We start from the raw sequence: 25,877 nt of genomic DNA, 5'->3' as shown, positions 1-25,877 counted from the left end.
TTACCCCCTCTCGGAACCACAGACTTAGAAATCGCCAGCTCATATACAGTGCATAAAATATATTTATATATATACCCTTATACACCATTTTAATAAAAAAATATCACAAAATTCTTCTAAGTCCCTCGGGAAGAGTGAAAGACGCGCACGTTCATTTTCAGAGCTCTTAGACCTTCCTATAAGAAGTTAGCCAAAAAGTAGCTTCGAAAAACGCTTAGGTTAAGTTTCAGAGTTGCTTCTAATGTACCAAAGCTGGACTTAGACATAATGTCACTCTCACAACATTATGGCTGGTTGGAGACAGTGCGAACCACAAGTACCGGGTCCATGGTTCTGGCCGTATACTGGGGGGACGGGGACGACTCCCATTAACCCCTGACTATACCGGGGATACGCTTATCACAATGCCTTTCTGGTCTGTGCTGAAGCAGGGCATTCTGGCAGGCAAGTGGCTTGACCTTTATTAGTGAGCCTGGTTACCCCCTCTCGGAACCACAGACTTAGAAATCGCCAGCTCATATACAGTGCATAAAATATATTTATATATATACCCTTATACACCATTTTAATAAAAAATATCACAAAATTCTTCTAAGTCTCTCGGGAAGAGTGAAAGACGCGCACGTTCATTTTCAGAGCTCCTAGACCTTCCTATAAGAAGTTAGCCAAAAAGTAGCTTCGAAAAACGCTTAGGTTAAGTTTCAGAGTTGCTTCTAATGTACCAAAGCTGGACTTAGACATAATGTCACTCTCACAACATTATGGCTGGTTGGAGACAGTCCGAACCACAAGTACCGGGTCCATGGTTCTGGCCGTATACTGGGGGGACGGGGACGACTCCCATTAACCCCTGACTATACCGGGGATACGCTTATCACAATGCCTTTCTGGTCTGTGCTGAAGCAGGGCATTCTGGCAGCCAAGTGGCTTGACCTTTATTAGTGAGCCTGGTTACCCCCTCTCGGAACCACAGACTTAGAAATCGCCAGCTCATATACAGTGCATAAAATATATTTATATATATACCCTTATACACCATTTTAATAAAAAATATCACAAAATTCTTCTAAGTCTCTCGGGAAGAGTGAAAGACGCGCACGTTCATTTTCAGGGCTCCTAGACCTTCCTATAAGAAGTTAGCTAAAAAGTAGCTTCGAAAAACGCTTAGGTTAAGTTTCAGAGTTGCTTCTAATGTACCAAAGCTGGACTTAGACATAATTTCACTCTCACAACATTATGGCTGGTTGGAGACAGTCCGAACCACAAGTACCGGGTCCATGGTTCTGGCCGTATACTGGGGGGACGGGGACGACTCCCATTAACCCCTGACTATACCGGGGATACGCTTATCACAATGCCTTTCTGGTCTGTGCTGAAGCAGGGCATTCTGGCAGGCAAGTGGCTTGACCTTTATTAGTGAGCCTGGTTACCCCCTCTCGGAACCACAGACTTAGAAATCGCCAGCTCATATACAGTGCATAAAATATATTTATATATATACCCTTATACACCATTTTAATAAAAAATATCACAAAATTCTTCTAAGTCTCTCGGGAAGAGTGAAAGACGCGCACGTTCATTTTCAGGGCTCCTAGACCTTCCTATAAGAAGTTAGCTAAAAAGTAGCTTCGAAAAACGCTTAGGTTAAGTTTCAGAGTTGCTTCTAATGTACCAAAGCTGGACTTAGACATAATTTCACTCTCACAACATTATGGCTGGTTGGAGACAGTCCGAACCACAAGTACCGGGTCCATGGTTCTGGCCGTATACTGGGGGGACGGGGACGACTCCCATTAACCCCTGACTATACCGGGGATACGCTTATCACAATGCCTTTCTGGTCTGTGCTGAAGCAGGGCATTCTGGCAGGCAAGTGGCTTGACCTTTATTAGTGAGCCTGGTTACCCCCTCTCGGAACCACAGACTTAGAAATCGCCAGCTCATATACAGTGCATAAAATATATTTATATATATACACTTATACACCATATTAATAAAAAATATCACAAAATTCTTCTAAGTCCCTCGGGAAGAGAGAAAGACGCGTACGTTCATTTTCAGAGCTCCTAGACCTTCCTATAAGAAGTTAGCTAAAAAGTAGCTTCGAAAAACGCTTAGGTTAAGTTTCAGAGTTGCTTCTAATGTACCAAAGCTGGACTTAGACATAATTTCACTCTCACAACATAATGGCTGGTTGGAGACAGTCCGAACCACAAGTACCGGGTCCATGGTTCTGGCCGTATACTGGGGGGACGGGGACGACTCCCATTAACCCCTGACTATACCGGGGATACGCTTATCACAATGCCTTTCTGGTCTGTGCTGAAGCAGGGCATTCTGGCAGCCAAATGGCTTGACCTTTATTAGTGAGCCTGGTTACCCCCTCTCGGAGCCACAGACTTAGAAATCGCCAGCTCATATACAGTGCATAAAATATATTTATATATATACCCTTATACACCATTTTAATAAAAAAATATCACAAAATTCTTCTAAGTCCCTCGGGAAGAGTGAAAGACGCGCACGTTCATTTTCAGAGCTCTTAGACCTTCCTATAAGAAGTTAGCCAAAAAGTAGCTTCGAAAAACGCTTAGGTTAAGTTTCAGAGTTGCTTCTAATGTACCAAAGCTGGACTTAGACATAATGTCACTCTCACAACATTATGGCTGGTTGGAGACAGTGCGAACCACAAGTACCGGGTCCATGGTTCTGGCCGTATACTGGGGGGACGGGGACGACTCCCATTAACCCCTGACTATACCGGGGATACGCTTATCACAATGCCTTTCTGGTCTGTGCTGAAGCAGGGCATTCTGGCAGGCAAGTGGCTTGACCTTTATTAGTGAGCCTGGTTACCCCCTCTCGGAACCACAGACTTAGAAATCGCCAGCTCATATACAGTGCATAAAATATATTTATATATATACCCTTATACACCATTTTAATAAAAAATATCACAAAATTCTTCTAAGTCTCTCGGGAAGAGTGAAAGACGCGCACGTTCATTTTCAGAGCTCCTAGACCTTCCTATAAGAAGTTAGCTAAAAAGTAGCTTCGAAAAACGCTTAGGTTAAGTTTCAGAGTTGCTTCTAATGTACCAAAGCTGGACTTAGACATAATTTCACTCTCACAACATTATGGCTGGTTGGAGACAGTCCGAACCACAAGTACCGGGTCCATGGTTCTGGCCGTATACTGGGGGGACGGGGACGACTCCCATTAACCCCTGACTATACCGGGGATACGCTTATCACAATGCCTTTCTGGTCTGTGCTGAAGCAGGGCATTCTGGCAGGCAAGTGGCTTGACCTTTATTAGTGAGCCTGGTTACCCCCTCTCGGAACCACAGACTTAGAAATCGCCAGCTCATATACAGTGCATAAAATATATTTATATATATACCCTTATACACCATTTTAATAAAAAATATCACAAAATTCTTCTAAGTCCCTCGGGAAGAGAGAAAGACGCGTACGTTCATTTTCAGAGCTCCTAAACCTTCCTATAAGAAGTTAGCTAAAAAGTAGCTTCGAAAAACGCTTAGGTTAAGTTTCAGAGTTGCTTCTAATGTACCAAAGCTGGACTTAGACATAATTTCACTCTCACAACATAATGGCTGGTTGGAGACAGTCCGAACCACAAGTACCGGGTCCATGGTTCTGGCCGTATACTGGGGGGACGGGGACGACTCCCATTAACCCCTGACTATACCGGGGATACGCTTATCACAATGCCTTTCTGGTCTGTGCTGAAGCAGGGCATTCTGGCAGCCAAATGGCTTGACCTTTATTAGTGAGCCTGGTTACCCCCTCTCGGAACCACAGACTTAGAAATCGCCAGCTCATATACAGTGCATAAAATATATTTATATATATACCCTTATACACCATTTTAATAAAAAAATATCACAAAATTCTTCTAAGTCTCTCGGGAAGAGTGAAAGACGCGCACGTTCATTTTCAGAGCTCCTAGACCTTCCTATAAGAAGTTAGCCAAAAAGTAGCTTCGAAAAACGCTTAGGTTAAGTTTCAGAGTTGCTTCTAATGGACCAAAGCTGGACTTAGACATAATTTCACTCTCACAACATTATGGCTGGTTGGAGACAGTCCGAACCACAAGTACCGGGTCCATGGTTCTGGCCGTATACTGGGGGGACGGGGACGACTCCCATTAACCCCTGACTATACCGGGGATACGCTTATCACAATGCCTTTCTGGTCTGTGCTGAAGCAGGGCATTCTGGCAGGCAAGTGGCTTGACCTTTATTAGTGAGCCTGGTTACCCCCTCTCGGAACCACAGACTTAGAAATCGCCAGCTCATATACAGTGCATAAAATATATTTATATATATACCCTTATACACCATTTTAATAAAAAAATATCACAAAATTCTTCTAAGTCTCTCGGGAAGAGTGAAAGACGCGCACGTTCATTTTCAGAGCTCCTAGACCTTCCTATAAGAATTTAGCCAAAAAGTAGCTTCGAAAAACGCTTAGGTTAAGTTTCAGAGTTGCTTCTAATGTACCAAAGCTGGACTTAGACATAATTTCACTCTCACAACATTATGGCTGGTTGGAGACAGTCCGAACCACAAGTACCGGGTCCATGGTTCTGGCCGTATACTGGGGGGACGGGGACGACTCCCATTAACCCCTGACTATACCGGGGATACGCTTATCACAATGCCTTTCTGGTCTGTGCTGAAGCAGGGCATTCTGGCAGGCAAGTGGCTTGACCTTTATTAGTGAGCCTGGTTACCCCCTCTCGGAACCACAGACTTAGAAATCGCCAGCTCATATACAGTGCATAAAATATATTTATATATATACCCTTGTACACCATTTTAATAAAAAAATATCACAAAATTCTTCTAAGTCCCTCGGGAAGAGTGAAAGACGCGCACGTTCATTTTCAGAGCTCTTAGACCTTCCTATAAGAAGTTAGCCAAAAAGTAGCTTCGAAAAACGCTTAGGTTAAGTTTCAGAGTTGCTTCTAATGTACCAAAGCTGGACTTAGACATAATTTCACTCTCACAACATAATGGCTGGTTGGAGACAGTCCGAACCACAAGTACCGGGTCCATGGTTCTGGCCGTATACTGGGGGGACGGGGACGACTCCCATTAACCCCTGACTATACCGGGGATACGCTTATCACAATGCCTTTCTGGTCTGTGCTGAAGCAGGGCATTCTGGCAGGCAAGTGGCTTGACCTTTATTAGTGAGCCTGGTTACCCCCTCTCGGAACCACAGACTTAGAAATCGCCAGCTCATATACAGTGCATAAAATATATTTATATATATACCCTTATACACCATTTTAATAAAAAAATATCACAAAATTCTTCTAAGTCCCTCGGGAAGAGTGAAAGACGCGCACGTTCATTTTCAGAGCTCTTAGACCTTCCTATAAGAAGTTAGCCAAAAAGTAGCTTCGAAAAACGCTTAGGTTAAGTTTCAGAGTTGCTTCTAATGTACCAAAGCTGGACTTAGACATAATGTCACTCTCACAACATTATGGCTGGTTGGAGACAGTGCGAACCACAAGTACCGGGTCCATGGTTCTGGCCGTATACTGGGGGGACGGGGACGACTCCCATTAACCCCTGACTATACCGGGGATACGCTTATCACAATGCCTTTCTGGTCTGTGCTGAAGCAGGGCATTCTGGCAGGCAAGTGGCTTGACCTTTATTAGTGAGCCTGGTTACCCCCTCTCGGAACCACAGACTTAGAAATCGCCAGCTCATATACAGTGCATAAAATATATTTATATATATACCCTTATACACCATTTTAATAAAAAATATCACAAAATTCTTCTAAGTCTCTCGGGAAGAGTGAAAGACGCGCACGTTCATTTTCAGAGCTCCTAGACCTTCCTATAAGAAGTTAGCCAAAAAGTAGCTTCGAAAAACGCTTAGGTTAAGTTTCAGAGTTGCTTCTAATGTACCAAAGCTGGACTTAGACATAATGTCACTCTCACAACATTATGGCTGGTTGGAGACAGTCCGAACCACAAGTACCGGGTCCATGGTTCTGGCCGTATACTGGGGGGACGGGGACGACTCCCATTAACCCCTGACTATACCGGGGATACGCTTATCACAATGCCTTTCTGGTCTGTGCTGAAGCAGGGCATTCTGGCAGCCAAGTGGCTTGACCTTTATTAGTGAGCCTGGTTACCCCCTCTCGGAACCACAGACTTAGAAATCGCCAGCTCATATACAGTGCATAAAATATATTTATATATATACCCTTATACACCATTTTAATAAAAAATATCACAAAATTCTTCTAAGTCTCTCGGGAAGAGTGAAAGACGCGCACGTTCATTTTCAGGGCTCCTAGACCTTCCTATAAGAAGTTAGCTAAAAAGTAGCTTCGAAAAACGCTTAGGTTAAGTTTCAGAGTTGCTTCTAATGTACCAAAGCTGGACTTAGACATAATTTCACTCTCACAACATTATGGCTGGTTGGAGACAGTCCGAACCACAAGTACCGGGTCCATGGTTCTGGCCGTATACTGGGGGGACGGGGACGACTCCCATTAACCCCTGACTATACCGGGGATACGCTTATCACAATGCCTTTCTGGTCTGTGCTGAAGCAGGGCATTCTGGCAGGCAAGTGGCTTGACCTTTATTAGTGAGCCTGGTTACCCCCTCTCGGAACCACAGACTTAGAAATCGCCAGCTCATATACAGTGCATAAAATATATTTATATATATACACTTATACACCATATTAATAAAAAATATCACAAAATTCTTCTAAGTCCCTCGGGAAGAGAGAAAGACGCGTACGTTCATTTTCAGAGCTCCTAGACCTTCCTATAAGAAGTTAGCTAAAAAGTAGCTTCGAAAAACGCTTAGGTTAAGTTTCAGAGTTGCTTCTAATGTACCAAAGCTGGACTTAGACATAATTTCACTCTCACAACATAATGGCTGGTTGGAGACAGTCCGAACCACAAGTACCGGGTCCATGGTTCTGGCCGTATACTGGGGGGACGGGGACGACTCCCATTAACCCCTGACTATACCGGGGATACGCTTATCACAATGCCTTTCTGGTCTGTGCTGAAGCAGGGCATTCTGGCAGCCAAATGGCTTGACCTTTATTAGTGAGCCTGGTTACCCCCTCTCGGAGCCACAGACTTAGAAATCGCCAGCTCATATACAGTGCATAAAATATATTTATATATATACCCTTATACACCATTTTAATAAAAAAATATCACAAAATTCTTCTAAGTCTCTCGGGAAGAGTGAAAGACGCGCACGTTCATTTTCAGAGCTCCTAGACCTTCCTATAAGAAGTTAGCCAAAAAGTAGCTTCGAAAAACGCTTAGGTTAAGTTTCAGAGTTGCTTCTAATGTACCAAAGCTGGACTTAGACATAATGTCACTCTCACAACATTATGGCTGGTTGGAGACAGTCCGAACCACAAGTACCGGGTCCATGGTTCTGGCCGTATACTGGGGGGACGGGGACGACTCCCATTAACCCCTGACTATACCGGGGATACGCTTATCACAATGCCTTTCTGGTCTGTGCTGAAGCAGGGCATTCTGGCAGCCAAGTGGCTTGACCTTTATTAGTGAGCCTGGTTACCCCCTCTCGGAACCACAGACTTAGAAATCGCCAGCTCATATACAGTGCATAAAATATATTTATATATATATACCCTTATACACCATTTTAATAAAAAATATCACAAAATTCTTCTAAGTCTCTCGGGAAGAGTGAAAGACGCGCACGTTCATTTTCAGAGCTCCTAGACCTTCCTATAAGAAGTTAGCTAAAAAGTAGCTTCGAAAAACGCTTAGGTTAAGTTTCAGAGTTGCTTCTAATGTACCAAAGCTGGACATAGACATAATTTCACTCTCACAACATTATGGCTGGTTGGAGACAGTCCGAACCACAAGTACCGGGTCCATGGTTCTGGCCGTATACTGGGGGGACGGGGACGACTCCCATTAACCCCTGACTATACCGGGGATACGCTTATCACAATGCCTTTCTGGTCTGTGCTGAAGCAGGGCATTCTGGCAGCCAAATGGCTTGACCTTTATTAGTGAGCCTGGTTACCCCCTCTCGGAGCCACAGACTTAGAAATCGCCAGCTCATATACAGTGCATAAAATATATTTATATATATACCCTTATACACCATTTTAATAAAAAAATATCACAAAATTCTTCTAAGTCTCTCGGGAAGAGTGAAAGACGCGCACGTTCATTTTCAGAGCTCCTAGACCTTCCTATAAGAAGTTAGCCAAAAAGTAGCTTCGAAAAACGCTTAGGTTAAGTTTCAGAGTTGCTTCTAATGTACCAAAGCTGGACTTAGACATAATGTCACTCTCACAACATTATGGCTGGTTGGAGACAGTCCGAACCACAAGTACCGGGTCCATGGTTCTGGCCGTATACTGGGGGGACGGGGACGACTCCCATTAACCCCTGACTATACCGGGGATACGCTTATCACAATGCCTTTCTGGTCTGTGCTGAAGCAGGGCATTCTGGCAGCCAAGTGGCTTGACCTTTATTAGTGAGCCTGGTTACCCCCTCTCGGAACCACAGACTTAGAAATCGCCAGCTCATATACAGTGCATAAAATATATTTATATATATATACCCTTATACACCATTTTAATAAAAAATATCACAAAATTCTTCTAAGTCTCTCGGGAAGAGTGAAAGACGCGCACGTTCATTTTCAGAGCTCCTAGACCTTCCTATAAGAAGTTAGCTAAAAAGTAGCTTCGAAAAACGCTTAGGTTAAGTTTCAGAGTTGCTTCTAATGTACCAAAGCTGGACATAGACATAATTTCACTCTCACAACATTATGGCTGGTTGGAGACAGTCCGAACCACAAGTACCGGGTCCATGGTTCTGGCCGTATACTGGGGGGACGGGGACGACTCCCATTAACCCCTGACTATACCGGGGATACGCTTATCACAATGTCTTTCTGGTCTGTGCTGAAGCAGGGCATTCTGGCAGGCAAGTGGCTTGACCTTTATTAGTGAGCCTGGTTACCCCCTCTCGGAACCACAGACTTAGAAATCGCCAGCTCATATACAGTGCATAAAATATATTTATATATATACCCTTATACACCATTTTAATAAAAAATATCACAAAATTCTTCTAAGTACCTCGGGAAGAGTGAAAGACGCGCACGTTCATTTTCAGAGCTCCTAGACCTTCCTATAAGAAGTTAGCCAAAAAGTAGCTTCGAAAAACGCTTAGGTTAAGTTTCAGAGTTGCTTCTAATGTACCAAAGCTGGACTTAGACATAATGTCACTCTCACAACATTATGGCTGGTTGGAGACAGTCCGAACCACAAGTACCGGGTCCATGGTTTTGGCCGTATACTGGGGGGACGGGGAACACTCCCATTAACCCCTGACTATACCGGGGATACGCTTATCACAATGCCTTTCTGGTCTGTGCTGAAGCAGGGCATTCTGGCAGCCAAGTGGCTTGACCTTTATTAGTGAGCCTGGTTACCCCCTCTCGGAACCACAGACTTAGAAATCGCCAGCTCATATACAGTGCATAAAATATATTTATATATATACCCTTATACACCATTTTAATAAAAAATATCACAAAATTCTTCTGTCTCTCGGGAAGAGTGAAAGACGCGCACGTTCATTTTCAGAGCTCCTAGACCTTCCTATAAGAAGTTAGCCAAAAAGTAGCTTCGAAAAACGCTTTTGTTAAGTTTCAGAGTTGCTTCTAATGTACCAAAGCTGGACGTAGACATAATGTCACTCTCACAACATTATGGCTGGTTGGAGACAGTCCGAACCACAAGTACCGGGTCCATGGTTCTGGCCGTATACTGGGGGGACGGGGACGACTCCCATTAACCCCTGACTATACCGGGGATACGCTTATCACAATGCCTTTCTGGTCTGTGCTGAAGCAGGGCATTCTGGCAGCCAAGTGGCTTGACCTTTATTAGTGAGCCTGGTTACCCCCTCTCGGAACCACAGACTTAGAAATCGCCAGCTCATATACAGTGCATAAAATATATTTATATATATACCCTTATACACCATTTTAATAAAAAATATCACAAAATTCTTCTAAGTCTCTCGGGAAGAGTGAAAGACGCGCACGTTCATTTTCAGAGCTCCTAGACCTTCCTATAAGAAGTTAGCTAAAAAGTAGCTTCGAAAAACGCTTAGGTTAAGTTTCAGAGTTGCTTCTAATGTACCAAAGCTGGACTTAGACATAATTTCACTCTCACAACATTATGGCTGGTTGGAGACAGTCCGAACCACAAGTACCGGGTCCATGGTTCTGGCCGTATACTGGGGGGACGGGGACGACTCCCATTAACCCCTGACTATACCGGGGATACGCTTATCACAATGCCTTTCTGGTCTGTGCTGAAGCAGGGCATTCTGGCAGGCAAGTGGCTTGACCTTTATTAGTGAGCCTGGTTACCCCCTCTCGGAACCACAGACTTAGAAATCGCCAGCTCATATACAGTGCATAAAATATATTTATATATATACCCTTATACACCATTTTAATAAAAAATATCACAAAATTCTTCTAAGTCTCTCGGGAAGAGTGAAAGACGCGCACGTTCATTTTCAGAGCTCCTAGACCTTCCTATAAGAAGTTAGCTAAAAAGTAACTTCGAAAAACGCTTAGGTTAAGTTTCAGAGTTGCTTCTAATGTACCAAAGCTGGACTTAGACATAATTTCACTCTCACAACATTATGGCTGGTTGGAGACAGTCCGAACCACAAGTACCGGGTCCATGGTTCTGGCCGTATACTGGGGGGACGGGGACGACTCCCATTAACCCCTGACTATACCGGGGATACGCTTATCACAATGCCTTTCTGGTCTGTGCTGAAGCAGGGCATTCTGGCAGGCAAGTGGCTTGACCTTTATTAGTGAGCCTGGTTACCCCCTCTCGGAACCACAGACTTAGAAATCGCCAGCTCATATACAGTGCATAAAATATATTTATATATATACCCTTATACACCATTTTAATAAAAAATATCACAAAATTCTTCTAAGTCCCTCGGGAAGAGAGAAAGACGCGTACGTTCATTTTCAGAGCTCCTAGACCTTCCTATAAGAAGTTAGCTAAAAAGTAGCTTCGAAAAACGCTTAGGTTAAGTTTCAGAGTTGCTTCTAATGTACCAAAGCTGGACTTAGACATAATTTCACTCTCACAACATAATGGCTGGTTGGAGACAGTCCGAACCACAAGTACCGGGTCCATGGTTCTGGCCGTATACTGGGGGGACGGGGACGACTCCCATTAACCCCTGACTATACCGGGGATACGCTTATCACAATGCCTTTCTGGTCTGTGCTGAAGCAGGGCATTCTGGCAGCCAAATGGCTTGACCTTTATTAGTGAGCCTGGTTACCCCCTCTCGGAACCACAGACTTAGAAATCGCCAGCTCATATACAGTGCATAAAATATATTTATATATATACCCTTATACACCATTTTAATAAAAAAATATCACAAAATTCTTCTAAGTCTCTCGGGAAGAGTGAAAGACGCGCACGTTCATTTTCAGAGCTCCTAGACCTTCCTATAAGAAGTTAGCCAAAAAGTAGCTTCGAAAAACGCTTAGGTTAAGTTTCAGAGTTGCTTCTAATGTACCAAAGCTGGACTTAGACATAATGTCACTCTCACAACATTATGGCTGGTTGGAGACAGTCCGAACCACAAGTACCGGGTCCATGGTTCTGGCCGTATACTGGGGGGACGGGGACGACTCCCATTAACCCCTGACTATACCGGGGATACGCTTATTACAATGCCTTTCTAGTCTGTGCTGAAGCAGGGCATTCTGGCAGCCAAGTGGCTTGACCTTTATTAGTTAGCCTGGTTACCCCCTCTCGGAACCACAGACTTAGAAATCGCCAGCTCATATACAGTGCATAAAATATATTTATATATATATACCCTTATACACCATTTTAATAAAAAATATCACAAAATTCTTCTAAGTCTCTCGGGAAGAGTGAAAGACGCGCACGTTCATTTTCAGAGCTCCTAGACCTTCCTATAAGAAGTTAGCTAAAAAGTAGCTTCGAAAAACGCTTAGGTTAAGTTTCAGAGTTGCTTCTAATGTACCAAAGCTGGACTTAGACATAATTTCACTCTCACAACATTATGGCTGGTTGGAGACAGTCCGAACCACAAGTACCGGGTCCATGGTTCTGGCCGTATACTGGGGGGACGGGGACGACTCCCATTAACCCCTGACTATACCGGGGATACGCTTATCACAATGCCTTTCTGGTCTGTGCTGAAGCAGGGCATTCTGGCAGGCAAGTGGCTTGACCTTTATTAGTGAGCCTGGTTACCCCCTCTCGGAACCACAGACTTAGAAATCGCCAGCTCATATACAGTGCATAAAATATATTTATATATATACCCTTATACACCATTTTAATAAAAAATATCACAAAATTCTTCTAAGTACCTCGGGAAGAGAGAAAGACGCGCACGTTCATTTTCAGAGCTCCTAGACCTTCCTATAAGAAGTTAGCTAAAAAGTAACTTCGAAAAACGCTTAGGTTAAGTTTCAGAGTTGCTTCTAATGTACCAAAGCTGGACTTAGACATAATTTCACTCTCACAACATTATGGCTGGTTGGAGACAGTCCGAACCACAAGTACCGGGTCCATGGTTCTGGCCGTATACTGGGGGGACGGGGACGACTCCCATTAACCCCTGACTATACCGGGGATACGCTTATCACAATGCCTTTCTGGTCTGTGCTGAAGCAGGGCATTCTGGCAGGCAAGTGGCTTGACCTTTATTAGTGAGCCTGGTTACCCCCTCTCGGAACCACAGACTTAGAAATCGCCAGCTCATATACAGTGCATAAAATATATTTATATATATACCCTTATACACCATTTTAATAAAAAATATCACAAAATTCTTCTAAGTCCCTCGGGAAGAGAGAAAGACGCGTACGTTCATTTTCAGAGCTCCTAGACCTTCCTATAAGAAGTTAGCTAAAAAGTAGCTTCGAAAAACGCTTAGGTTAAGTTTCAGAGTTGCTTCTAATGTACCAAAGCTGGACTTAGACATAATTTCACTCTCACAACATAATGGCTGGTTGGAGACAGTCCGAACCACAAGTACCGGGTCCATGGTTCTGGCCGTATACTGGGGGGACGGGGACGACTCCCATTAACCCCTGACTATACCGGGGATACGCTTATCACAATGCCTTTCTGGTCTGTGCTGAAGCAGGGCATTCTGGCAGCCAAATGGCTTGACCTTTATTAGTGAGCCTGGTTACCCCCTCTCGGAACCACAGACTTAGAAATCGCCAGCTCATATACAGTGCATAAAATATATTTATATATATACCCTTATACACCATTTTAATAAAAAAATATCACAAAATTCTTCTAAGTCTCTCGGGAAGAGTGAAAGACGCGCACGTTCATTTTCAGAGCTCCTAGACCTTCCTATAAGAAGTTAGCCAAAAAGTAGCTTCGAAAAACGCTTAGGTTAAGTTTCAGAGTTGCTTCTAATGTACCAAAGCTGGACTTAGACATAATGTCACTCTCACAACATTATGGCTGGTTGGAGACAGTCCGAACCACAAGTACCGGGTCCATGGTTCTGGCCGTATACTGGGGGGACGGGGACGACTCCCATTAACCCCTGACTATACCGGGGATACGCTTATTACAATGCCTTTCTAGTCTGTGCTGAAGCAGGGCATTCTGGCAGCCAAGTGGCTTGACCTTTATTAGTTAGCCTGGTTACCCCCTCTCGGAACCACAGACTTAGAAATCGCCAGCTCATATACAGTGCATAAAATATATTTATATATATATACCCTTATACACCATTTTAATAAAAAATATCACAAAATTCTTCTAAGTCTCTCGGGAAGAGTGAAAGACGCGCACGTTCATTTTCAGAGCTCCTAGACCTTCCTATAAGAAGTTAGCTAAAAAGTAGCTTCGAAAAACGCTTAGGTTAAGTTTCAGAGTTGCTTCTAATGTACCAAAGCTGGACTTAGACATAATTTCACTCTCACAACATTATGGCTGGTTGGAGACAGTCCGAACCACAAGTACCGGGTCCATGGTTCTGGCCGTATACTGGGGGGACGGGGACGACTCCCATTAACCCCTGACTATACCGGGGATACGCTTATCACAATGCCTTTCTGGTCTGTGCTGAAGCAGGGCATTCTGGCAGGCAAGTGGCTTGACCTTTATTAGTGAGCCTGGTTACCCCCTCTCGGAACCACAGACTTAGAAATCGCCAGCTCATATACAGTGCATAAAATATATTTATATATATACCCTTATACACCATTTTAATAAAAAATATCACAAAATTCTTCTAAGTACCTCGGGAAGAGAGAAAGACGCGCACGTTCATTTTCAGAGCTCCTAGACCTTCCTATAAGAAGTTAGCCAAAAAGTAGCTTCGAAAAACGCTTAGGTTAAGTTTCAGAGTTGCTTCTAATGTACCAAAGCTGGACTTAGACATAATGTCACTCTCACAACATTATGGCTGGTTGGAGACAGTCCGAACCACAAGTACCGGGTCCATGGTTTTGGCCGTATACTGGGGGGACGGGGACGACTCCCATTAACCCCTGACTATACCGGGGATACGCTTATCACAATGCCTTTCTGGTCTGTGCTGAAGCAGGGCATTCTGGCAGCCAAGTGGCTTGACCTTTATTAGTGAGCCTGGTTACCCCCTCTCGGAACCACAGACTTAGAAATCGCCAGCTCATATACAGTGCATAAAATATATTTATATATATACCCTTATACACCATTTTAATAAAAAATATCACAAAATTCTTCTAAGTCTCTCGGGAAGAGTGAAAGACGCGCACGTTCATTTTCAGAGCTCCTAGACCTTCCTATAAGAAGTTAGCTAAAAAGTAGCTTCGAAAAACGCTTAGGTTAAGTTTCAGAGTTGCTTCTAATGTACCAAAGCTGGACTTAGACATAATTTCACTCTCACAACATTATGGCTGGTTGGAGAGGGTCCGAACCACAAGTACCGGGTCCATGGTTTTGTCCGTATACTGGGGGGACGGGGACGACTCCCATTAACCCCTGACTATACCGGGGATACGCTTATCACAATGCCTTTCTGGTCTGTGCTGAAGCAGGGCATTCTGGCAGCCAAGTGGCTTGACCTTTATTAGTGAGCCTGGTTACCCCCTCTCGGAACCACAGACTTAGAAATCGCCAGCTCATATACAGTGCATAAAATATATTTATATATATACCCTTATACACCATTTTAATAAAAAATATCACAAAATTCTTCTAAGTCCCTCGGAAAGAGTGAAAGACGCGCACGTTCATTTTCAGAGCTCCTAGACCTTCCTATTAGAAGTTAGCCAAAAAGTAGCTTCGAAAAACGCTTAGGTTAAGTTTCAGAGTTGCTTCTAATGTACCAAAGCTGGACTTAGATATAATTTCACTCTCACAACATTATGGCTGGTTGGAGACAGTCCGAACCACAAGTACCGGGTCCATGGTTCTGGCCGTATACTGGGGGGACGGGGACGACTCCCATTAACCCCTGACTATACCGGGGATACGCTTATCACAATGCCTTTCTGGTCTGTGCTGAAGCAGGGCATTCTGGCAGCCAAGTGGCTTGACCTTTATTAGTGAGCCTGGTTACCCCCTCTCGGAACCACAGACTTAGAAATCGCCAGCTCATATACAGTGCATAAAATATATTTATATATATACCCTTATACACCATTTTAATAAAAAATATCACAAAATTCTTCTAAGTCTCTCGGGAAGAGTGAAAGACGCGCACGTTCATTTTCAGAGCTCCTAGACCTTCCTATAAGAAGTTAGCTAAAAAGTAGCTTCGAAAAACGCTTAGGTTAAGTTTCAGAGTTGCTTCTAATGTACCAAAGCTGGACTTAGACATAATTTCACTCTCACAACATTATGGCTGGTTGGAGAGGGTCCGAACCGCAAGTACCGGGTCTATGGTTCTGGCCGTATACTGGGGGGACGGGGACGACTCCAATTAACCCCTGACTATACCGGGGATACGCTTATCACAATGCCTTTCTGGTCTGTGCTGAAGCAGGGCATTCTGGCAGCCAAGTGGCTTGACCTTTATTAGTGAGCCTGGTTACCCCCTCTCGGAACCACAGACTTAGAAATCGCCAGCTCATATACAGTGCATAAAATATATTTATATATATACCCTTATACACCATTTTAATAAAAAATATCACAAAATTCTTCTAAGTCCCTCGGAAAGAGTGAAAGACGCGCACGTTCATTTTCAGAGCTCCTAGACCTTCCTATAAGAAGTTAGCTAAAAAGTAGCTTCGAAAAACGCTTAGGTTAAGTTTCAGAGTTGCTTCTAATGTACCAAAGCTGGACTTAGACATAATTTCACTCTCACAACATTATGGCTGGTTGGAGAGGGTCCGAACCACAAGTACCGGGTCCATGGTTTTGTCCGTATACTGGGGGGACGGGGACGACTCCCATTAACCCCTGACTATACCGGGGATACGCTTATCACAATGCCTTTCTGGTCTGTGCTGAAGCAGGGCATTCTGGCAGCCAAGTGGCTTGACCTTTATTAGTGAGCCTGGTTACCCCCTCTCGGAACCACAGACTTAGAAATCGCCAGCTCATATACAGTGCATAAAATATATTTATATATATACCCTTATACACCATTTTAATAAAAAATATCACAAAATTCTTCTAAGTCTCTCGGGAAGAGTGAAAGACGCGCACGTTCATTTTCAGAGCTCCTAGACCTTCCTATAAGAAGTTAGCTAAAAAGTAGCTTCGAAAAACGCTTAGGTTAAGTTTCAGAGTTGCTTCTAATGTACCAAAGCTGGACTTAGACATAATTTCACTCTCACAACATTATGGCTGTTTGGAGAGGGTCCGAACCACAAGTACCGGGTCTATGGTTCTGGCCGTATACTGGGGGGACGGGGTCGACTCCAATTAACCCCTGACTATACCGGGGATACGCTTATCACAATGCCTTTCTGGTCTGTGCTGAAGCAGGGCATTCTGGCAGCCAAGTGGCTTGACCTTTATTAGTGAGCCTGGTTACCCCCTCTCGGAACCACAGACTTAGAAATCGCCAGCTCATATACAGTGCATAAAATATATTTATATATATACCCTTATACACCATTTTAATAAAAAATATCACAAAATTCTTCTAAGTCCCTCGGAAAGAGTGAAAGACGCGCACGTTCATTTTCAGAGCTCCTAGACCTTCCTATTAGAAGTTAGCCAAAAAGTATCTTCGAAAAACGCTTAGGTTAAGTTTCAGAGTTGCTTCTAATGTACCAAAGCTGGACTTAGATATAATTTCACTCTCACAACATTATGGCTGGTTGGAGACAGTCCGAACCACAAGTACCGGGTCCATGGTTCTGGCCGTATACTGGGGGGACGGGGACGACTCCCATTAACCCCTGACTATACCGGGGATACGCTTATCACAATGCCTTTCTGGTCTGTGCTGAAGCAGGGCATTCTGGCAGCCAAGTGGCTTGACCTTTATTAGTGAGCCTGGTTACCCCCTCTCGGAACCACAGACTTAGAAATCGCCAGCTCATATACAGTGCATAAAATATATTTATATATATACCCTTATACACCATTTTAATAAAAAATATCACAAAATTCTTCTAAGTCTCTCGGGAAGAGTGAAAGACGCGCACGTTCATTTTCAGAGCTCCTAGACCTTCCTATAAGAAGTTAGCTAAAAAGTAGCTTCGAAAAACGCTTAGGTTAAGTTTCAGAGTTGCTTCTAATGTACCAAAGCTGGACTTAGACATAATTTCACTCTCACAACATTATGGCTGGTTGGAGAGGGTCCGAACCACAAGTACCGAGTCTATGGTTCTGGCCGTATACTGGGGGGACGGGGACGACTCCCATTAACCCCTGACTATACCGGGGATACGCTTATCACAATGCCTTTCTGGTCTGTGCTGAAGCAGGGCATTCTGGCAGGCAAGTGGCTTGACCTTTATTAGTGAGCCTGGTTACCCCCTCTCGGAACCACAGACTTAGAAATCGCCAGCTCATATACAGTGCATAAAATATATTTATATATATACCCTTATACACCATTTTAATAAAAAATATCACAAAATTCTTCTAAGTCCCTCGGAAAGAGTGAAAGACGCGCACGTTCATTTTCAGAGCTCCTAGACCTTCCTATTAGAAGTTAGCCAAAAAGTATCTTCGAAAAACGCTTAGGTTAAGTTTCAGAGTTGCTTCTAATGTACCAAAGCTGGACTTAGATATAATTTCACTCTCACAACATTATGGCTGGTTGGAGACAGTCCGAACCACAAGTACCGGGTCCATGGTTCTGGCCGTATACTGGGGGGACGGGGACGACTCCCATTAACCCCTGACTATACCGGGGATACGCTTATCACAATGCCTTTCTGGTCTGTGCTGAAGCAGGGCATTCTGGCAGCCAAGTGGCTTGACCTTTATTAGTGAGCCTGGTTACCCCCTCTCGGAACCACAGACTTAGAAATCGCCAGCTCATATACAGTGCATAAAATATATTTATATATATACCCTTATACACCATTTTAATAAAAAAATATCACAAAATTCTTCTAAGTCTCTCGGGAAGAGTGAAAGACGCGCACGTTCATTTTCAGAGCTCCTAGACCTTCCTATAAGAAGTTAGCCAAAAAGTAGCTTCGAAAAACGCTTAGGTTAAGTTTCAGAGTTGCTTCTAATGTACCAAAGCTGGACTTAGACATAATGTCACTCTCACAACATTATGGCTGGTTGGAGACAGTCCGAACCACAAGTACCGGGTCCATGGTTCTGGCCGTATACTGGGGGGACGGGGACGACTCCCATTAACCCCTGACTATACCGGGGATACGCTTATCACAATGCCTTTCTGGTCTGTGCTGAAGCAGGGCATTCTGGCAGCCAAGTGGCTTGACCTGTATTAGTGAGCCTGGTTACCCCCTCTCGGAACCACAGACTTAGAAATCGCCAGCTCATATACAGTGCATAAAATATATTTATATATATACCCTTATACACCATTTTAATAAAAAAATATCACAAAATTCTTCTAAGTCTCTCGGGAAGAGTGAAAGACGCGCACGTTCATTTTCAGAGCTCCTAGACCTTCCTATAAGAAGTTAGCCAAAAAGTAGCTTCGAAAAACGCTTAGGTTAAGTTTCAGAGTTGCTTCTAATGTACCAAAGCTGGACTTAGACATAATTTCACTCTCACAACATTATGGCTGGTTGGAGACAGTCCGAACCACAAGTACCGGGTCCATGGTTCTGGCCGTATACTGGGGGGACGGGGACGACTCCCATTAACCCCTGACTATACCGGGGATACGCTTATCACAATGCCTTTCTGGTCTGTGCTGAAGCAGGGCATTCTAGCAGGCAAGTGGCTTGACCTTTATTAGTGAGCCTGGTTACCCCCTCTGGAACCACAGACTTAGAAATCGCCAGCTCATATACAGTGCATAAAATATATTTATATATATACCCTTATACACCATTTTAATAAAAAATATCACAAAATTCTTCTAAGTCTCTCGGGAAGAGTGAAAGACGCGCACGTTCATTTTCAGAGCTCCTAGACCTTCCTATAAGAAGTTAGCTAAAAAGTAGCTTCGAAAAACGCTTAGGTTAAGTTTCAGAGTTGCTTCTAATGTACCAAAGCTGGACTTAGACATAATTTCACTCTCACAACATTATGGCTGGTTGGAGAGGGTCCGAACCACAAGTACCGGGTCCATGGTTCTGGCCGTATACTGGGGGGACGGGGACGACTCCCATTAACCCCTGACTATACCGGGGATACGCTTATCACAATGCCTTTCTGGTCTGTGCTGAAGCAGGGCATTCTGGCAGCCAAGTGGCTTGACCTTTATTAGTGAGCCTGGTTACCCCCTCTCGGAACCACAGACTTAGAAATCGCCAGCTCATATACAGTGCATAAAATATATTTATATATATACCCTTATACACCATTTTAATATAAAAATATCACAAAATTCTTCTAAGTCTCTCGGGAAGAGTGAAAGACGCGCACGTTCATTTTCAGAGCTCCTAGACCTTCCTATAAGAAGTTAGCCAAAAAGTAGCTTCGAAAAACGCTTAGGTTAAGTTTCAGAGTTGCTTCTAATGTACCAAAGCTGGACTTAGACATAATTTCACTCTCACAACATTATGGCTGGTTGGAGACAGTCCGAACCACAAGTACCGGGTCCATGGTTCTGGCCGTATACTGGGGGGACGGGGACGACTCCCATTAACCCCTGACTATACCGGGGATACGCTTATCACAATGCCTTTCTGGTCTGTGCTGAAGCAGGGCATTCTGGCAGCCAAGTGGCTTGACCTTTATTAGTGAGCCTGGTTACCCCCTCTCGGAACCACAGACTTAGAAATCGCCAGCTCATATACAGTGCATAAAATATATTTATATATATACCCTTATACACCATTTTAATAAAAAATATCACAAAATTCTTCTAAGTCTCTCTGGAAGAGTGAAAGATGCGCACGTTCATTTTCAGAGCTCCTAGACCTTCCTATAAGAAGTAAGCTAAAAAGTAGCTTCGAAAAACGCTTAGGTTAAGTTTCAGAGTTGCTTCTAATGTACCAAAGCTGGAATTAGACATAATTTCACTCTCACAACATTATGGCTGGTTGGAGAGGGTCCGAACCACAAGTACCGGGTCCATGGTTCTGGCCGTATACTGGGGGGACGGGGACGACTCCCATTAACCCCTGACTATACCGGGGATACGCTTATCACAATGCCTTTCTGGTCTGTGCTGAAGCAGGGCATTCTGGCAGCCAAGTGGCTTGACCTTTATTAGTGAGCCTGGTTACCCCCTCTCGGAACCACAGACTTAGAAATCGCCAGCTCATATACAGTGCATAAAATATATTTATATATATATATACCCTTATACACCATTTTAATAAAAAATATCACAAAATTCTTCTAAGGCTCTCTGGAAGAGTGAAAGACGCGCACGTTCATTTTCAGAGCTCCTAGACCTTCCTATAAGAAGTTAGCTAAAAAGTAGCTTCGAAAAACGCTTAGGTTAAGTTTCAGAGTTGCTTCTAATGTACCAAAGCTGGACTTAGACATAATTTCACTCTCACAACATTATGGCTGGTTGGAGAGGCTCCGAACCACAAGTACCGGGTCCATGGTTCTGGCCGTATACTGGGGGGACGGGGACGACTCCCATTAACCCCTGACTATACCGGGGATACGCTTATCACAATGCCTTTCTGGTCTGTGCTGAAGCAGGGCATTCTGGCAGCCAAGTGGCTTGACCTTTATTAGTGAGCCTGGTTACCCCCTCTCGGAACCACAGACTTAGAAATCGCCAGCTCATATACAGTGCATAAAATATATTTATATATATATACCCTTATACACCATTTTAATAAAAAATATCACAAAATTCTTCTAAGTCTCTCGGGAAGAGTGAAAGAAGCGCACTTTCATTTTCAGAGCTCCGAGACCTTCCTATAAGAAGTTAGCTAAAAAGTAGCTTCGAAAAACGCTTAGGTTAAGTTTCAGAGTTGCTTCTAATGTACCAAAGCTGGACTTAGACATAATTTCACTCTCACAACATTATGGCTGGTTGGAGACAGTCCGAACCACAAGTACCGGGTCCATGGTTCTGGCCGTATACTGGGGGGACGGGGACGACTCCCATTAACCCCTGACTATACCGGGGATATGCTTATCACAATGCCTTTCTGGTTTGTGCTGAAGCAGGGCATTCTGGCTGCCAAGTGGCTTGACCTTTATTAGTGAGCCTGGTTACCCCCTCTCGGAACCACAGACTTAGAAATCGCCAGCTCATATACAGTGCATGAAATATATTTATATATATACCCTTATACACCATTTTAATAAAAAATATCACAAAATTATTCTAAGTTCCTCGGAAAGAGTGAAAGACGCGCACGTTCATTTTCAGAGCTCCTAGACCTTCCTATAAGAAGTTAGCCAAAAAGTAGCTTCGAAAAACGCTTAGGTTAAGTTTCAGAGTTGCTTCTAATGTACCAAAGCTGGACTTAGACATAATGTCACTCTCACAACATTATGGCTGGTTGGAGACAGTCCGCACCACAAGTACCGGGTCCATGGTTCTGGCCGTATACTGGGGGGACGGGGACGACTCCCATTAACCCCTGACTATACCGGGGATACGCTTATCACAATGCCTTTCTGGTCTGTGCTGAAGCAGGGCATTCTGGCAGCCAAGTGGCTTGACCTTTATTAGTGAGCCTGGTTACCCCCTCTCGGAACCACAGACTTAGAAATCGCCAGCTCATATACAGTGCATAAAATATATTTATATATATACCCTTATACACCATTTTAATAAAAAATATCACAAAATTCTTCTAAGTCCCTCGGAAAGAGTGAAAGACGCGCACGTTCATTTTCAGAGCTCCTAGACCTTCCTATAAGAAGTTAGCCAAAAAGTAGCTTCGAAAAACGCTTAGGTTAAGTTTCAGAGTTGCTTCTAATGGACCAAAGCTGGACTTAGACATAATTTCACTCTCACAACATTATGGCTGGTTGGAGACAGTCCGAACCACAAGTACCGGGTCCATGGTTCTGGCCGTATACTGGGGGGACGGGGACGACTCCCATTAACCCCTGACTATACCGGGGATACGCTTATCACAATGCCTTTCTGGTCTGTGCTGAAGCAGGGCATTCTAGCAGGCAAGTGGCTTGACCTTTATTAGTGAGCCTGGTTACCCCCTCTGGAACCACAGACTTAGAAATCGCCAGCTCATATACAGTGCATAAAATATATTTATATATATACCCTTATACACCATTTTAATAAAAAATATCACAAAATTCTTCTAAGTCCCTCGGGAAGAGTGAAAGACGCGAACGTTCATTTTCAGAGCTCCTAGACCTTCCTATAAGAAGTTAGCCAAAAAGTAGCTTCGAAAAACGCTTAGGTTAAGTTTCAGAGTTGCTTCTAATGTACCAAAGCTGGACTTAGACATAATGTCACTCTCACAACATTATGGCTGGTTGGAGACAGTCCGAACCACAAGTACCGGGTCCATGGTTCTGGCCGTATACTGGGGGGACGGGGACGACTCCCATTAACCCCTGACTATACCGGGGATACGCTTATCACAATGCCTTTCTGGTCTGTGCTGAAGCAGGGCATTCTGGCAGCCAAGTGGCTTGACCTTTATTAGTGAGCCTGGTTACCCCCTCTCGGAACCACAGACTTAGAAATCGCCAGCTCATATACAGTGCATAAAATATATTTATATATATACCCTTATACACCATTTTAATAAAAAATATCACAAAATTCTTCTAAGTTCCTCGGGAAGAGTGAAAGACGCGCACGTTCATTTTCAGAGCTCCTAGACCTTCCTATAAGAAGTTAGCTAAAAAGTAGCTTCGAAAAACGCTTAGGTTAAGTTTCAGAGTTGCTTCTAATGTACCAAAGCTGGACTTAGACAGCATTTCACTCTCACAACATTATGGCTGGTTGGAGATGATCCGAACCACAAGTACTGGGTCCATGGTTCTGGCCGTATACTGGGGGGACGGGGACGACTCCCATTAACCCCTGACTATACCGGGGATACGCTTATCACAATGCCTTTCTGGTCTGTGCTGAAGCAGGGCATTCTGGCAGCCAAGTGGCTTGACCTTTATTAGTGAGCCTGGTTATCCCCTCTCGGAACCACAGACTTAGAAATCGCCAGCTCATATACAGTGCATAAAATATATTTATATATATACCCTTATACACCATTTTAATAAAAAATATCACAAAATTCTTCTAAGTCTCTCGGGAAGAGTGAAAGACGCGCACGTTCATTTTCAGAGCTCCGAGACCTTCCTATAAGAAGTTAGCCAAAAAGTAGCTTCGAAAAACGCTTAGGTTAAGTTTCAGAGTTGCTTCTAATGTACCAAAGCTGGACTTAGACATAATTTCACTCTCACAACATTATGGCTGGTTGGAGACAGTCCGATCCACAAGTACCGGGTCCATGGTTCTGGCCGTATACTGGGGGGACGGGGACGACTCCCATTAACCCCTGACTATACCGGGGATACGCTTATCACAATGCCTTTCTGGTCTGTGCTGAAGCAGGGCATTCTGGCAGCCAAGTGGCTTGACCTTTATTAGTGAGCCTGGTTACCCCCTCTCGGAACCACAGACTTAGAAATCGCCAGCTCATATACAGTGCATAAAATATATTTATATATATATACCCTTATACACCATTTTAATAAAAAATATCACAAAATTCTTCTAAGTCTCTCGGGAAGAGTGAAAGACGCGCACGTTCATTTTCAGAGCTCCCAGACCTTCCTATAAGAAGTTAGCTGAAAAGTAGCTTCGAAAAACGCTTAGGTTAAGTTTCAGAGTTGCTTGTAATGTACCAAAGCTGGACTTAGACATAATTTCACTCTCACAACATTATGGCTGGTTGGAGACAGTCCGAACCACAAGTACCGGGTCCATGGTTCTGGCCGTATACTGGGGGGACGGGGACGACTCCCATTAACCCCTGACTATACCGGGGATACGCTTATCACAATGCCTTTCTGGTCTGTGCTGAAGCAGGGCATTCTGGCAGCCAAGTGGCTTGACCTTTATTAGTGAGCCTGGTTACCCCCTCTCGGAACCACAGACTTAGAAATCGCCAGCTCATATACAGTGCATAAAATATATTTATATATATACCCTTATACACCATTTTAATAAAAAATATCACAAAATTCTTCTAAGTCCCTCGGAAAGAGTGAAAGACGCGCACGTTCATTTTCAGAGCTCCTAGACCTTCCTATAAGAAGTTAGCCAAAAAGTATCTTCGAAAAACGCTTAGGTTAAGTTTCAGAGTTGCTTCTAATGTACCAAAGCTGGACTTAGACATAATGTCACTCTCACAACATTATGGCTGGTTGGAGACAGTCCGAACCACAAGTACCGGGTCCATGGTTCTGGCCGTATACTGGGGGGACGGGGACGACTCCCATTAACCCCTGACTATACCGGGGATACGCTTATCACAATGCCTTTCTGGTCTGTGCTGAAGCAGGGCATTCTGGCAGCCAAGTGGCTTGACCTTTATTAGTGAGCCTGGTTACCCCCTCTCGGAACCACAGACTTAGAAATCGCCAGCTCATATACAGTGCATAAAATATATTTATATATATACCCTTATACACCATTTTAATAAAAAATATCACAAAATTCTTCTAAGTCTCTCGGAAAGAGTGAAAGACGCGCACGTTCATTTTCAGAGCTCCTAGACCTTCCTATAAGAAGTTAGCCAAAAAGTATCTTCGAAAAACGCTTAGGTTAAGTTTCAGAGTTGCTTCTAATGTACCAAAGCTGGACTTAGACATAATGTCACTCTCACAACATTATGGCTGGTTGGAGACAGTCCGAACCACAAGTACCGGGTCCATGGTTCTGGCCGTATACTGGGGGGACGGGGACGACTCCCATTAACCCCTGACTATACCGGGGATACGCTTATCACAATGCCTTTCTGGTTTGTGCTGAAGCAGGGCATTCTGGCTGCCAAGTGGCTTGACCTTTATTAGTGAGCCTGGTTACCCCCTCTCGGAACCACAGACTTAGAAATCGCCAGCTCATATACAGTGCATAAAATATATTTATATATATACCCTTATACACCATTTTAATAAAAAATATCACAAAATTATTCTAAGTTCCTCGGAAAGAGTGAAAGACGCGCACGTTCATTTTCAGAGCTCCTAGACCTTCCTATAAGAAGTTAGCCAAAAAGTAGCT

Source organism: Ascaphus truei, unplaced genomic scaffold (assembly GCF_040206685.1).
Source record: "Ascaphus truei isolate aAscTru1 unplaced genomic scaffold, aAscTru1.hap1 HAP1_SCAFFOLD_81, whole genome shotgun sequence".
NCBI lineage: Eukaryota > Metazoa > Chordata > Amphibia > Anura > Ascaphidae > Ascaphus > Ascaphus truei.
The sequence above is the reverse complement of the archived record's forward strand: the minus strand, read 5'-3'. Positions refer to the sequence as shown.